The sequence below is a fragment of the Vanellus vanellus genome, assembly GCF_965231255.1.
Source record: "Vanellus vanellus genome assembly, contig: HAP1_SCAFFOLD_224, whole genome shotgun sequence".
Lineage (NCBI taxonomy): Eukaryota > Metazoa > Chordata > Aves > Charadriiformes > Charadriidae > Vanellus > Vanellus vanellus.
In genome coordinates, this window is record NW_028127493.1 from 73,515 (window position 1) to 90,253 (window position 16,739).

The following is a 16,739-nucleotide window of genomic DNA, read 5'->3' on the forward strand; positions in this document are numbered from 1 at the left end:
GAGCATCGCTTCCCGGCCATGGGGCGGCTGAGCCGGCAGTACCTCGCCATCCCCACCACCGCCTTCCTGCCAGACCAGGCCTTCGCTGCCGGGGAAAGCACCCTGGAGCATTGGTGCACTGTCCTGGCGCCGGAGAATCTGGTCCAAATTCTGTTCTTGCATCCGCATTCTGATTTTTTAGAATGCACAATTTTTGGGATGGCGACTGAGAAATTAGGTCTTGTGGTTCCCATTGAAACACCCATTAATTCATACAACCAAAACCCAGCCAAATGAAAAGGCGATGTTAAACCTCAGCCCCGAGGGAAAAGAAATGTGCCCGACCAGGTGCTAAAAGGCGCTCTGGCAAACCACCCCCCTCTCCAAACTGCAGTTTGCTCTAGGAAACTGACAAGTTTTCTTCCTCTGCAGCCTTAGCCAGGCTGTAGATTTTTCCACCCTGCAGGGAAAGAAACAATCCTCAAAAGCAGATGTTATTCTGCCTGCAAGGAAAGCTTTAAAATATTTTTCTTTTTTTAAAGGCAGAATGCCTAAATGGAACATCCGAGCTGGTTTCTCCATGAAAATAACACTTTGCACTTGCACAGCAAAGCAACGCTCATTAACCAATCTCGGAAAGCTTCGCAGGCATTAAGAAACACTCCAAGTAACACACCTGCGTGCACCCTGTAAGCACACGTGCAAAGAGGAATCCCTGTTTACGCACCCCGGCTATATCAAACCGCACTATTTCCCTCACAAGCCATGATGGAAACGGGCCACGCTCCCATTCCTCGGCTCCAGAGCTCCGGCGATGCCGGGATCATGCCAACCCTCAGCCGCTGCGGGCATCAGCTCTGCTAACACCCCGCTGTCGTGGTTTAGGCCAAATCCACCACTGGGGACCCGAGGGACCCCAGAAGGGACCGACAGATGCTCCCCTCTACCCCTCTACAAAGAGAGAGGCAGAGGAGGAAAAAGAGACTTACGAGTTTAGAAGAAACTAAACTACTTTAATGAAATATTAATAATAAAGTAAAAAGAAATAATGAAAAATATATACAAAACCGTATCAAGCTCCCGAGATGACAATCACATCACCGGCTGGCACTGGGGCAGTCCCAGGCTGGACTCAGTGACGGACAGGAACTGGATTCCGGATCTGGAGTCAGGATTGGGATCACAGGCAGAGAGAGTCCTCCTCAGACGTTGGCCATTGAAGGAAGAGCCCATGACCCTTTGGTCCCTCAGCTTTTATACTGAGCATGAGGCAGATGGGATGGAATACCCTGTTGGTCAGTTTTGGGTCACCTGTCCTGTCCGCTCCTCCCTCCAGGTGGGACCCCACTATGCTTTTCCGCTTCCGACCCTCCAACGGGGCAAATGACAAAGTTGGTTGGCCTTGGCTGTTATGGCAATAAGTGTAAGCAGGAGCCTCTCTGCATCCCATGCCTGGGCATCAGCTGTAAACAATTGGTCTTATCACTCAGAGAGAGTGAACATTGTCTGCACAATATGCAGTTAATTTCAGTAGTTAGAAGAGGCCCAGCTAAGAAGCCAAGTTACTGAACAAAATTGGTTCTGTTTTACCTCAAACCAGGACACCCGCTGATGGGTCAGCGACAGGAATCTGGGAGCAGGAAGGGGATTGTACCACCCAGGCTCCCCAAAATCCCACGCACTTAAGAGGAATGCAAATCTCAGGCTCCCCTAAGCCACCACATTTCTCACCGTGACCACTGCACTAACACCTAGAGCACTTTTTAAGCAGCACGCACCAGGTTTAACCTCCACGCCTGAGAAAGTCCCTGTCCTGAGGGCTGCCGGTCCCCTCGGCCCAACGCAGGAGGCAGCAGCAAACCCCTCCAGACAGGGCAAGAGGTGCTTGTAAGAGTGACATCCAGCTAATAACCAAAAAGCACTTAAACCAACCCCAAACTTTGGAGACATTTAGTCTTGGGCCAGCAGCAGCATGTTGCTCAGTAAAGGACGCTTCCATGACTCCCCTCAATTAACCGTCACCTCCAGAGCCCGATCTCTGAAGGTGAGAAGTTCCTTTAGGTTGACTCTTGACGTCCCTTTCCCTCCCACAGGCAACGAGACCCCAAGTATTTCCACTTGAGAGTGCAGTTCCCCTTCCACGGGCACCCAGCTCGCTCTGCAGTTTTGGATTATCACTCAGCAGGGAGTGCAGGAGTCACGGCAGCAGTTGCATCGATAAGCAATCTGTGCAACAGTTCCTAAAACAGGGGCTGCCCAAAATCAGAAGTTGACTCTTTGGTACAAACTCCCTCCACACCAGTCATCACACAGGGGGAAAAAAAACAACCAAGCTATTGTAGGGCTCAGTATTACCCATTTCTCCGCAGCTGGGCAGAAATACACACTTTTGCGGCTTTTCCCACACTGGAAAATTCAAAGCATTAGTACTAATCAAAAGACTTCTTTTTCTAATGCCTCTGTTGGAGGGCTCCGGCACGTGGTCTGCAACGAGCGAATATCCACACAAAAACAAGCCCCAAAAGTCCCACAAAGCTGCTCTACCTCTTACGGTTTATTGCTGGGGTCCCCACCAACACCTAAACCCACGTCCCACCCCCCACACGGTACATCCTTTGCCATTTTGAACTTTGCCGCAAAACATTTTACCATTTTCCACCCCTCTTTCTTGGGAAAAGAAAGAGGGAATGAGACAGCTTCAAACCGCTCGCTTTTATTTGATTTGCAGTGATCTGACAACCCCAGCCCTTCCCGCTGCCTTAGGCTTTGGGAAACAATTCAAGGGTCCTCAGCCACCAGTAAGGAACGAGCTGTTATTCATGGGCCAATCAGTAGAAACAGCAGCCCCGATCATTAGGAGAAAGTCTCATTTTTCAGTCATGGATTTTCACGGGTTTTGTTTTCAGGCCACCCAAACAGGGCGCGCTTTTATAGCCATCAGCAATTAAATTCTCTGTCCCCTCCAGAAAAGCCTTTTCCTAAAGGCGCTCTCCTTCCAAGGGCAGACCCACAAAAAGAAGCCCACACTGCTTAATCCATTTCACAGAGAATTTCAAATGCAAACAACAATTAAACAGGACGTCTTTTCCCCGCTTCAGGGAAAGCCAGTAATATACACCTTGGCAACAGATTTAGCAAATCTATCATTGTAATGCCTTTGCATTTCCCATTTCCACCTGGAGAGCAGGCTGAAAGGACTCTCATAAAAAAAAACCCAAACCAACCACAAAACATATTCCTGTCTAGCGGGTAATTTTATGAAACGATTTGAACACCTTAACGATTTGAACATCTTTTTACAGGTACAAGGCAACAAGAAACATTCTCGAGGTGAAAAAAAAGAAAACAACACCTATTCACCTCTTTACCCCAAAGATCTTTTCACCACATGGATTCCACCACCAATACACAGCTGCTAAATATCCCCGGCTGCTGCCGATCCGTAAGAAACCCTTCAAAATACAAGAGAACGCCGAGCCCGGCGCGCTGACGGTGCTGCCAGGGCTGTGAGTCAGAGCTGGACAGAGTTGCAGCCCCTGAGGTTGAAACCAGACCCACGTTTAGGCACAACCCAGGGTTTTAAGCCTCGCTACAAACCAGACCCCCGCTTTTCAAGAAAAACAGGGAGATTCACCTCAAAATAAACCACGTTCTCGATGCCAAAGGGGCGCTGGTCCATGGCCGCCACCGCCCTTCGGGCCAGTTCCATGGGGCTTCGCTTGACCTGGAGCAGAACTCGAGGGCGTGAGGACAACAAGCCCCCTACACAAAATCTAAAGAAAAGGAAAAGTTCAATAAGAGTTGCTGTTACTCACCCACCAAAGCCTACCCACTACAACTGGCCCTTTCACAACCAGGCCTGATCGCAGAAGAAAACTGAAATATCCCAATTCCCGGTTCAAACACAACGCGTGGAGCTGCCCAGACCCCACGTGTGGGCTGGGCAGACGGGGGGCTCTTCTTCTCAAAACCTGCAGGAAGAGAAAGGGCAGGAGTGTTTTCCCAGCCCTGGAAGAGGCTGTGGGGAGAAGGTGGGAGGGAGGAAAAGGCTGCCCAGGAGTGGAGTCGGGGGAAGGAGAGGGCTCCATCCATAGGGGAAACGCCGTTCCTGGCCACACAGGAGGCTGCGGGACCACCCTGGGGATGGATTTGGGGGCTCTCCCTGAGGGAAACCCCATTCCCGGCCACGCAAGAGGCTGTGGGGACACCCTGGGAATAGGTTTGGAGACTCTCCCTGAAGGAAACCCCATTCCCGGACACACAGGAGGCTGTGGGGCCGCCCGGGGGACAGATTTGGGGGCTCTCCCTGAGGGAAACACTGCTCCCAGCCATGCAGGAGGCTGTAGGGCAACGACAGAGATGGATTCGGGGCCTCTCCCTGAGGGAAACCCCATTCCCAGCCACGCAGGAGGCTGTGGGGACACCCTGGGAACGGGTTTGGAGACTCTCCCCGAGGGAACCGCTGCTTCCAGCCTCACAGGAGGCTGTGGGGCCGCCCGGGGGACAGATTTGGGGGCTCTCCCTGAGGAGAGCCTGTGGGGAGGAGGGAGGCGGGGGCCGCCCCAGGGCCGGGGCCACTCCTGGAAGGGGAGGGGGGGATCTCCAGCCGCCCACGCGGGGCTGCCCGAAGCCTGAGGAGATGAAAAGAAGAGGAGAAAAGCCAAGAGTTCCCTCACCGCCACCGCCTCTCACAGCCCCGGCCCTCCCCGCCGCGCCTCATGGCGGCTGCGTGCGGTGTCACCTGAGCGGGGGGCGGTGGCTGTGGCAGGAAAAGGCGAGAGGGGAAGGGAAGGGAAGGGCGGCGCCATTTTGAATGGGAGGAGAGGGGAAATATGGGGCGAGAGATGGGGGGGGGTGTGGGAGCGAGGGTGTGACGGGAGTAGGTGTTGTGTGAGGGGGGAGTGAGGGGGGAATGGGTTTTCGGGAGAGGGAGGTTTGCAGGGCTGTGAGGTGCCTGTGAGAGAGGAGGCCCCGGAGGGAGGTGAGTGGAAAGGGCTGTGTGTGGAAAGAAAAGCTTTAAGGACAGGCTGGGCTGGGGAAAGGCGGTGGGCCCTGAGGGAGGGCTTGGGGAGCGGGGCTAGAAGCGTGGGTTTGGGGGCAAAACTCTGGGAAAGAACTGCAGGACAGGGCCAATCTGAGTATACAGTTTTCGCGAAGCTTTAAGGAAAAGGTGACCAAACGCGCCTCTTGTCCTTTTGAGAGCTGGTTTTGTCTAAGTTATTCATGTGAGTGGATTTTTTCCACATGGGATGGGAACTTTCGCTTCCCGGGATAGCTGATGCCCCTGGATAACCACTGCCCGCGAAGCACTGCGAAACCCCACGTTCAAAAATGAGAACAAAGGCCGGGTTTTGCCTCTCGGAAGGATCTCTAAGCCCCATCTCCAAGCTATTTTCAGTACCTTTCTGGTTGTTTTCTTCCCCCCCATCCCCGTGATGTTCGTCGGGAGGGCTGGCGGAGCTCTGCAGGCGGATGTCCGGCTCATTTTGGGGAGGGCTGGGATGGTTTCGGCCTGGCATTGCCCGACGCGGAGAGAAGCTGTGGTGCGGGGCTCGTTCTCCTCGGCGCGGCGCGGCCCCGCCCCCTCGCTCGCGTTTGCCGCGGCGACGCAGGGGGGCGTGGCCCGGGTTTTCGCCTCGGCACATGCGCGGGTGGGCGGACGTGAGGGGGAGCACTTCCGGTGTACGGCGGCGGGCGGGAGCTGCGACGGTCGGTTCCGGGGGAGACGGGGGGACCGGAGCCGAGGAGGGCGGGAGCGGGCGGGCGGGGTGGCGGCGGCGCGGAGGTGTGCAGGGCCAGTTCGGGGGGTTTGTGGGGTGGCGAGACCGGGCTGGGGGGCTCGGGGGGCGGTGTGGGCCTGTTTGGGGGGGGCAGAGCCGAGTGGGGGGTCCCCGGGGGAAACAGGGCCGATTCAGGCCCCCCCGTCCCCCGCTGCCGCCCCCTCACCCCCCGCTCGCTCCCCGCAGGTGGCGGCAGCCCCGGCCTCAGCGCAGGGTGCCCGGGGCCGGCCTGGCGGGGCGCTTGGCTCCGCTCTGGGCTCCGCTCTCAGCACCCCCCCTTCTTCTGGCAGGTCAGCCCGGCCGTGCCCCCTTCGCCCGCCTCCAGCCCACGGCCGAGTCCCCCCAGGTACCCCCGAGATGGGTCGGGGGGTGTCAGCGCTGGGCCCCCTGAAGTGGGGGTGGGTGGTGGGCACGGGCATTGCTGGGAGCCCGTGGGCAGCCCTGGGACCCCCTTAAAGCCCACGGAGAGCCCCGGGGCCCCCTTGTCTCCCCCAGAGCCGACGGGGAGCCGTAGCTGTGGAGTCAGCTTAAGGAGTCTGCCCTAAGGACTGCCGCTTTTTGGAGCGTTGGGGGAGGGGGAGGGTTGTCGGTGTGGGGAGTGGAGGTGTGTGGGAGGAGTCCCGTGTCACCACGCAGCAGCTCAGAGCCCCACAGCGTATGCTGCCATGCTCATTTGGCTCCATCAAATCCTCCGACCTGAGAATACCAAAGGTACGGAGTTGAAACGGGCCCTTCCTCACCCGCTGAGTCAGATGAACCTTTTTGTGCCCAAGTTGGCTGGGGACTGCTCCTGCCTCGCCGCCTTCAGGCGGAGCATGGCTGTGAGCAGGGGAGCTCAACACACAGTGCTTGCTGATTGCACCTGCTCCCTCGGGGGAGCACCCGCAGCCGTGGGATGGGAGGAGGGAGGACAGCACGAGGGCTAGAGACAAACATTTTATTTCTTTAACATTTCACATAGGGGGTACCCCAGAGGGGTTCCCGGCCCCACACCCCACAGCCGCTCAGTATTCGGGGCACTGTTGGTCTCCTGGGCCTGGCGCTGTCACCACTTGCAGGGCTGGCAGAAGCAGACACGGCTAGTGGCATCTCCACCAGCCCTTCAGGTAGCCCCACAGCCAGGCGCAGCCCTGCCGTGGGCATCTTCCTGCCCTGCACAGCCCTGGGTCTGCCTGGCCACACTCCCTGCCCGTGGTCTTGCAGGACTCCTCCCTCTTTGCCTTCAAGGCCTGGAAAGCGCAGGTGATCTCCCGCACGACCTTGTCCATGTCCATGGCTGGGGGCCTTCCGGGGGACAGGTGCTCGTCTGTGGGCCTCTGTGTCCTGTCCATCCCCTGCCGGGGAACCCACTCTTTCTCGGTCCCTGCTGGCAGCTCCTGTGGAGGCTCCTGGCTGAGGACCAGCCCCAGTTTCCCCACTGCCCCAGCAGCAGCCATGGGAGAGCGGGGTTGTCCTGAGTGTGTGAGCACCACTGGCTCTGTTGCTGCACTGGGCCAGGGCTCCAGGAAGAGGTAGAGGGAGCTCCGGGAAGAGGAGCTGCTCCTCAACAGGCTGCTGCAGTCCTCCGAGTTGGCCAGCGAGCACAGGCTGCAGGGGCTCTTGCGGTGGCCCTCGGAGGGCCCAGGAGCCCGGGGGTTGCCTGGACCAGAAGGAGCTGTCCCCACTGATAGGACCTATAGGCAGCAGAGGAGGGCAGGGGGACCTGGGGGCTTGGGGGGGACAGGGGGTAGAGAGAGGCATCACTGCTCAGATGGTATATGGTTGGCAGGGAGCCCAGTGGGTCCTGTGGGGCCCGGTGCTCCCTCCTTGCTGCCTCCTCGGTTGTCCTGCAGAGGAGGAGAGAGAAGAGAGCCCGCTGCACCCCGTCTCCTCCGCTGGAGCCTGCGGGCAGCACCCCCTCCTCAGCAGGCGGGCAGGGCTGCCCAGTGCAGGCAGGGCAGGGCACAGGCTGAGGGTCTGGGGCAGGATCTGGGGGTCTCCCCCACACTCCCTGCTTCTCCTGCATCGACTTGAGCTCCCAGCCTTCATCTGCTAGTCAAGAAGCTGCTGAGGGAGGGGACGGAGTGAGCGGCCGGCAGCCCCCGGCACAGCCCCGGCTCAGGGCTGCCGTGGGGTGTGGGCTGTTTGCATGGTGCTCGGTGCCAGGGCCACTCACCGCTCCGCTCCTCTGGGCGGGCTCTCGTGTCCGTCGTCCCTTGCTTTGGCTTCTTCCAGTCCCTCTGCAGGACCCCGGGAGCTGGGTGAGACGGGAGCAGCTCCCAGCCCCGCGCCGAAGCCCCCCACCCCACCCCACGCTGCGGCACAGTGCGGTGCAGCAGTCGCCTACCTGGAGCCGCTTGGTCCGTAGCACAGAAGAGACTGCACTGAGCCCCATCAAAAGCATCACGAGCGGAGCCAGGTGAGCTGTGGGGGGGACATTGGAGTCCCTCCTGGCACCAGCTGCGGTGCAGCCGCGCAACCCTGGGGTGCCCCCCATGGGAAATGTTAAAGAAATAAAATGTTGGTCTCTATCCCTGGTGCTGTGGTTCCTCCTCCCATCCCGCGGCTGGGGCTGTGCCCCCCTCAGTGCCCGACCCAGTGGGACAGGCTGGCACTGCTGGCACCCACCAACCTGGGGGGGTGGGGGTGTCGGGGGAGCTGGGTGGGCTGGAGAAAGGGAGGAAGCACCTCTTGAAACCATCTCGGCCCTCCCCAGCCACAAAACCCTCCCCAGAGGCACCAGAGGGGACCCCCAGATCCTTGAAGGGCTGCCCCAGACTCCCTCTGGCCTGCAAGAGTGCCGCCCAGGACCCCATAAGGGCAGCCCAGGACCCCTTACGGACACCCCAGTGGCGTCCCAAATCTGGGTTCTTTACCTGCTGGGCAAGCCAGTAACACACTGTATGGGAGCAGCCAGCCAAGCCGGTTTCAGAGCACAAGAGGTGAGAGGCAGGGAGCTGCCGTCCCACTCAGCTCCATCTCCGCCGTGCCTTGGCTGTGCAGAGAGAACTTGGGGGCAGCTGCAAAACAGCTCAGCCCGGGCTTATCTCAAGATGGCACAGAACAACCAAAACCAAATGGCCCTTAACAAACAAAATGCCCCGAGTCCCATCCCACCACTCTTCCCGTGACGTTGAGCGCCGGACATCACAAATTGGCAACAGAGACTTCGCTATGGCACCACCAGAGGGAAATATCCCAGACAGTGTAATCCACTCGGGCATAATCCTGCACCCTCACCGAGTCGGGAAATATAAACCGCAGGGTCTGGGGAGACAAATGGGGAATCCTCCAAGGATACAGCTGGCCCCTCGGAGATCCACCCCCCCCCCCCCATCCAGGACGCTCTACAGGGTAACTTCCCCGGGATGGAGCGACCTCACCTGAGAGAGAGAGGGTAAGTGACTAAGAAACATCCGTACGGTATAGGGCATGCGATTGAGTTTGTGACTGGTGCACTCTTCTAAGGTATTAATATCTAGCGCCCTTGTGGTTTGTGTTGCTGCTTGTCGGGGGCATTTGTAGCTCGCAATAGTGGATCCCGCTAATTTCTTTTAAATTGCAATAGTGTAATCGCCATCGCACACACAGAACTTGCAATAGTGACGTATTGGACCCGTGAGCGAAGTCCAAAGAAATTGTTAATTTGAACCTCTCAGTGAAGCCCTTTTTCCCGTTTCGTCACACTCCCCGAGCCACTGGGTAAAGCGACACCTGGCAAAAAAACCACCACCACCACCCCAAAAAAAACCCCACAGCACATCCCCCACTCCCCACCCACCCCTTCTCCCCCCATCACAGCCATGGGGCAAACTCCCACCACCACCCCCCCAATCTCAGCTCAGCCGTGACCCCCCCGAGACACTGGAACAAAAGCAGCGGAGAGCGAGCTCAGGCTCGTGTGAGCTGGAGAGATTTCTCTTTGTTTTTTGATGTTGTCGTTGGGTGGGTTTTGGTTGGTTTTTTTCACAGAACACTTTGCAGTGTGGTGTCGCAGCCCCCAGGGCCGGCGCTGGCACCGCCACCTCACCCCCTGGCTCTCGTCCCTCTTGCCCGATGGCTTTCACCACTTTCCTTGCTTGGTTTAGTTGTTTTTTTTTTCCTTTTTACCTTTCTTTTTTTATATTTGGGGTTTTTGTTTCCTTTTCCTTTTTTTTTTCTCTTCCCTCCCCTTTTTTCATTTTCCCTTTTTTTTTTCCCCCTTTTTTCTTCCCCCCCTTTTATCTCCTTTTTCTCTTTGTTCTTCTTTCCCCTCTTTTTTTTTCTCCCCCCATTTTTTTCTTTTGTTTTTTTTTCTTTTTCTCTTTTCAAACATCTCTCAAGCTTTCTCCAAAGGAACAGCCCCTGGCTCTCAGCCAGCGGAAGGAGACTATGGAAGAGCTCTGGCACCCGTGGGATTGCTTTCCTTCTCCCGCCTCGCACTCAGTAAGAGTGTGTTTTCCAACTCATTTTTTTTTTTATTAAGAAAATAAACAAAAATAATGCTCCAGCTATCAGTTTTACAAGGCATACAAAATCTCTAAAAGGGAAACACAAGCGCAATGTGCTGAGGTATGAAAACCTGAGGTAGTTTTTGTGTATGGATGTGTGTGTGTCATTTGGGGTTGGGGGTTGTGTGTGTTTTATTTTTGAAATTAAAAAAAAAATAATAATTTTGCTAGTGTTTTGTTTTTTTTTTTCCCCCAGCCCTGGGCTGACAACCTCTTGGAAATCTGTTTTCCCCCCCTGCCCCTCTTTTCCCACCTTCTCTCCTTGCAACCGGGATCTTTCCCCAAAGCGTTTACGGCCGAGCACGGCCTTTCTTTAACCTCTAGAAAAGCCGGCTTGTGCTAAAAAACAAACATCCCCCTCCCGCCCCCACCCCCTCTGAAATGAAATAAATAAATAAATGAATAAAATCCTTACAAAACTTAAAAATCGCCGTTAGTGTTGTTATCGTTACATTAATTCTAAAAACTGATGAGCCGCTGCGCTGTGTGCCGCAGCCCAACCTCCCCCCCTCAACGCTGGGTGAGCTCCTCTGGCCATGCCTGGGATGAAAACCGGTGGCTTTTAGGAAATAAAAAATAAAAAATTAAAAAAAAAAAGAATAATAAAACCTCTCTTTCTCTCTCTCTCTGCCTGTGTTAGTCCAACTAAAGGGAGAGTGTCGGGAGGCGAGGGAGGAGGAAGGGGGAGGCTGTGGGATGGAGACAGCCCTCCCCGTACCCCTCGGCTGTGCATCCTCGCAGCGCTGCGGGGAATGGGGGGGGGGGGGTGTTTGGGGGGGTCTTTGGTTTGCACAGGGTGGCCGTGGTGGGGGCTCAGCCCCATCCTTACAGTGCTGGGGAGCACGGGGCTACCAAGCGCAGAGTCCTTCCCCCAGTGCGGTGCTTTGGTGCGTTGAGGTGTTAGATGGGGTGGCACAGCCCCTGCCCGCCCCAGGAGGGGGGACACCACCCCTCCGGTGGCACTGGATGGGTGGGAGGGAGGGAGGGAGCAGAGCTCTGGGAGCCATGGAGAAAGGTGTGGGGGTGTCCCTCATCGTGGCAGCCCCCAGCAGCCCTACCCCGCCACCCGGCCACCCCAAGGGACACCCAGGCCCCATCTTGGTCCTCTCCCCGTTGGGTGATGCCCTTCCACCCACCCCAGAGGTGCTCTCCTCTCCTGTGGGGGGACGCCCAGCGCTCGCCTGGCTAGAGAAGCACCGGGGGGGTGCTTAGGGGGCATCTGAGCTTCCCCGTTACAAGGGCGTAATTAGTGCACCATTAATAACCATTAATAACGACTTTGGCTTTGCTAACCAACTGCGGCGAGGCCCCCACCCCGCTTTAGCACAGGCTTCCTGATGCCAACGCCTCCCCGAGCCACTGGGTAAAGCGACACCTGGCAAAAAAACACCACCACCCCAAAAAAAAACCCCACACCACATCCTCCACTCCTCACCCACCCCTTCTCCCCCCATCACAGCCATGGGGCAAACTCCCACCACCACCCCCCCCAATCTCAGCTCGGCCGTGACCCCCCCGAGACACTGGAAAGAGAGCAGCGGAGAGCAGCTCAGACTCGTGTGAGCTGGAGAGATTTCTCTTTGTTTTTTGATGTTGTCGGTGGGTGGGATTTGGTTGGTTGTTTTTCACAGAACACTTTGCAGTAGAGGACAAAAACGTGGTGTCGCAGCCCCCGGGGCCGGCGCTGGCACCGCCACCTCCCCCCACCTCCCCCCACCTCCTCCCTCCCCCGGCTCCTGTCCCTCCTCCTGCCCGGGGGATGTTCCCACTTTCCTTCCTTGGTTTGTTTGTTTGTTTTTTTCCTTTCTACCTTTCTTTTTTAATATGTGTTTTTTTTTTTCTTTTGCCCTTTTTCTTCTTTCTCCCTTTTGTTTTTCGCTTCCCCCTCCTTTTTTCTCTTTTTCCCCTTTTTTTTCCGATTTTTTTTGCCTTTTCCCCCATTTTTCTCTGTTTCCCCTTCCCCCCCATTTTTATTTTTCTCTTTTTTCACTTCTTCCCCCTTTTTTCTCTTTTTCCCCTTTGTTCTTTTTCCCTTTTTTTCTTTTCCCCCCTTTTTTCTCTGTTTCTCCCTTTTCCCCCGTTTTAATTTTTCTCTTTTTTACTTTTTTCCCCTTTTTTTATCTTTTTCCTCTTTTTTCTTTTCCCAGTTCTCCCCCCTTTTTTTTTTTCTCTTTTTAAACAAGCTCTCTCCCGAAGGAGCGGCCCCTGGCTCTCCGCTGGCAGAAGGAGCCTACGGAAGAGCTCTGGCACTGACACGGGCGGGAACACCCACTCACACATCGCAGCACAGCAGTTAGTTTGGCAACACCCCCACCCCCTGTCACAAGTGAGACCCGCACAGACAAAAGGCTCCTGAGTGAGGGCACTGGGGCAGCCCCACCTTAGAAGCAGCAGAGGAGCAGAGCCGTCCGGAGCCATCAAGAGCACAGGAAGGGCTATTCAGGGCCTCATTGTCTGCGCCGAGTGACCGTCTGCTGAGAACCGCTCTGGCGGCTCAGAGCTCAGCCCCAGCAGCAGTCTGGAGCCAACGGGGAAAAGTACACTGGGAGGAAGACTGGCAGCCTTCCTCCACAACGCCCCGGAGAGAATGACCAGAGTGCTGCCTATCCCCATCGCTTTTCCAACTCGGTTCTTTTTTTATTAGAAAATTAATTAAAAAAAGATCTCCAACTCTCAGGTTTCCAAGGCATACAGAATCTCTAAAAGGGAGACACAAGCGTGAGGTGCTGAGGTACCCAAACCTGCCCACGTTAGTCCAACTAAAGGGAGAGCGTCGGGAGGCGAGGGAGGAGGAAGGGGGAGGCTGTGGGATGGAGAGAGCCCTCCCCGTACCCCTCGGCTGTGCATCCTCGCAGCGCCGCGGGGAATGGGGGGCTGTGTGTTTGGGGGGGTCTTTGGTTTGCTCCCCTGACCTGCTGGGGGTGGGGGAGGAGGGTTTGGGAGGGGGGGATGTCCGGCAGTGGGGTTACATTCATCGGGCAGTGCTGGGCGGCACGGCGGGAGCCTCCCTTGCTGTGCTGCGGGGCCGGGGCTCCCGGAGCGTGTTTCTGCTCCTGCTGCTTCACCTGCTGGAGCATTTCCCTCATCTTGCGCTGTGCAGTCTTGGGGAGGAGAAGGGAAAAGCAAGAGGTGGGGGTCAGGGCACCGCTTCTCCCCCCACCACCCACCCCCGAGCCCCCACCGAGCATCTCGACACTCCCAACAAGCTGTAATTAATTTCAGGTTTGTTATGGGTTAGTCCCACACATTGATGCAAGGAGACGGAGCCAATTAAGACTGAAGTATTTATTAGCAAGCGGCAGCAAGCAAAACAGCACTGGGCGGCCCGGGAGTCTCACTCCGCCGACGGCTCGCACCCGTTTCCCGAAAGTCCCTGGTTTTATACTCTTCTTTTTCCGGTAGAGGGGTACTCTGCATCTGCACGACACAACTTGTTGCTAGGGGGTCGTTTTCTGCTTTCCTTTTCCTCCTGGTTGTCGCAGGGATGAAAGATTCATGTCTTCCTCACATCATGTACTCTTCGTCTTCATGAGCCCCCCTCCCCTCCTCCAAGTCTTTTTCACATCCTACTTTGTTTGCATAACCTGACCTTTGCAGTTTTAGCCTTGCCCGCTCACAGGATGCGGGCTATCTTGCAACAGCAGGTTCAGCAATTGCCTTTTTGTAAAACAATGTGACAATGCGAGTTTCTAGGTTTGGTGAACAAACAGCGCTGAGCTTATCACAATTCCCCCCTTTTACTTTTCACTATTTTGTTCATCAAACCGCTTAAGCGCTTGTGCTTGAGCTTTTATTGTGCTTGAGATAACCTCCTGTCCAGACGGTCCTTGAGCGACTGGTTGGATCAGCAAATGATCTTCTGTTACTTATTACAATCCTTCCCCTCTTTTTCTTTTATTTACAAGAAATTTGCTGATCAAACCTGGACAGTACTTCACAAGCTGCATTTAACAGAGTTTTCATCTGGTATAATCTTCATTTCTAGTTTTGATTGCTTTATTACCATTAGTTGCACTGTTTTTAACCTGTTCTTAACAAAAGCTACAAATCTGTTAACAATAACAAGGCCCGAAGGTTAGAATTAACCACAGTATTATGAGGGGCCCCGCCAGGGTGGAAATTAAGGTAGTTAACTATGGTGCCAGTTGAAGGGTTGGTGCTCATTTCTTGAGGCCGTGGTAGTGAAAGGATACCAGCTTTCATTGCCCCACTGTTTAATACCTCTCTGCCTGTCCTCGTCCACTCTCGTGCAGAGAGCAACGGGATATCAACATCTGCTCGGCAGCAGCAGGTAGTCTTCAGGGGAATTTTCTGGCTTTCCTTTTACCACGCCTTTCTCACTTTAGTAACTCTGCTGTTAATTTATCAATAATTCTTAAATATATTTCCACCTGTTTTGTTGCTGGGCCTGTTTCCAGAGGAATCTTACAGCGCACTGTCTTAAGGCTCAATACCAGTTCATTTCTTATACCTCCCAGGGTTCAGATATTGATAGTTCTCATCCCCAAAATAATTTACAGATTTTTGCTTGACTTTCTGATTCCTGATATGTCAGATTTTTGCCACAATTCATACAGCAAGATTGCATGTTAAACGAGACACATGACCACTTCCTACCAAACTTTGCACACTTGCAAACAACCCAACATAGGTATCCAGAAGTATGGTGCTTTATACATGGTTAAACTATCCGTTACTTCTCTTCTGGAAAAGTGCATTTACCAGTCTTGTTCCTTAATCTTACTCAAAGGTCTCTCGGTTCCGACGTCATAGTCCACCTTTCTGGGAAGATAGGTCTTTTTATTCTGCTAGTGTGGGTCTATCCTTTCTCCGCTGTCCGTACTGCTGTATCTGTGTTAAGTAAAACAACAAAAAGGTCCCTCCCAGCGGGGCGTTAAAGATGTTTCTTTTCTGGTTTTGGTCAACACCTGATCTCCAGGTTGGATTCGGTGTATGGAAATGTTCAAGGGAGGTCTCTTCTTTTAGTGAGTTCTAAAATATACTCCGTTAAGATTTCATCTTCGACTTTCAGGTGTTTTACTAATATTCTGAAATCGTAAGGCATCCCATACAACAATTTAAAGGGGGATATACCAGTATCTGTTCTTGGCTGAGTTCTAATATGTAGTAAGGCTAATGGCAAACATATAACCCAATTCATTCTCGTCTCTACCTTCAGCTTGGTTAGATGTTTCTTTATCTCCTCATTCATTCTTTCTACTTTCCCAGAACTTTGAGGATACCAGGGAGTGTGGTATTCCCATTTTGTTCCAAATAATTTAGTTGCTTCTTGATTATTTTGGAGGTAAAATGTGGGCCTCTCTTCCAAGAGGACTTTAATAACTGTTTTCGCCGTAGTTCTTACCACCGAGAAGGCTTCTACAAAGATCATCAACCAAGACTAATAGATACTGATATCTCTCAACCTTCGGTAATTCAGTAAAATCTACTTGGTTTTTTTGGGGTTTTTTTTTTTTTTTTTTCAAATGGTCTTTTAGCCAATTCACGCCCTTCTTGTACTTTTTCTCTAAGTTGTCTCTTATTCACTTTGTGACAGGTTAAACATCCTTCTAAGATCCTTTTTGCTAAACCGTATATCTCGACACAGGCATAGTTGTCTCGACACATCCCATAGTAATAGGGATATATATATTACTATGGGATGTGTCTCGACACATCCCATAGTAATAGGGATATATTTAGCTGAGTATTACAAGATTCCGTACCGTCTCAAACACCAATCAACAAAAACTGTGTCTTCACCTCAGCAAAATGAGCTATTACCCTTGGAAGCGACCGGGCGAGACTTGCAGAAGGCAAGTACTTTCCATCTTCTCAGACAATGTTTACCAGTTTTTAAATTACTGTTAGAGGAAGGAACTATGACATCATTTGCCCATCCTCCCCGCTTTTTGAACTTGGTGATGATGAAAGATAGCATATTACAAAGAGGATAGAAACACTTTTAATTTTCCCCCATATATATAGGGGATCAGGCCTAGTACCAGGGGATCAGGCCTAGTTACCAGGGGGTGAGGCCTAGTCAGCATGGGTTTATGGAAGGCAGGTCCTGCCAAACGAACCTCATCTCCTTCTATGACAAGATAACCAGAATCTTGGACGAGGGAAAGGCTGTTGGTATTGTATACCTGGACTTTCGAAAAGCATTCGATACTGTCCCCCATACAATTCTCGTGGAAAAACTGGCTTCGCGGGGCCTGGATGAGCATACGATCCGCTGGATCAAGCACTGGCTGACTGGAAGGTCCCAAAGAGTGGTGCTCAGTGGATTTAAATCCAGCTGGCGGCCGGTCACAAGTGGTGTGCCTGAGGGCTCAGTGTTGGGACCATTTCTGTTTAACGTCTTTATTGATGATCTCGATAAGGACATAGGGTGTATCATCAGCAAGTTTGCAGATGACACCACGTTAAGCAGGAGTGTTGATTCCCAGGAGGATAGGGAAGCTCTACAGAGAGACTTAGATTGGATCATTGGGCCAACATCAATGGT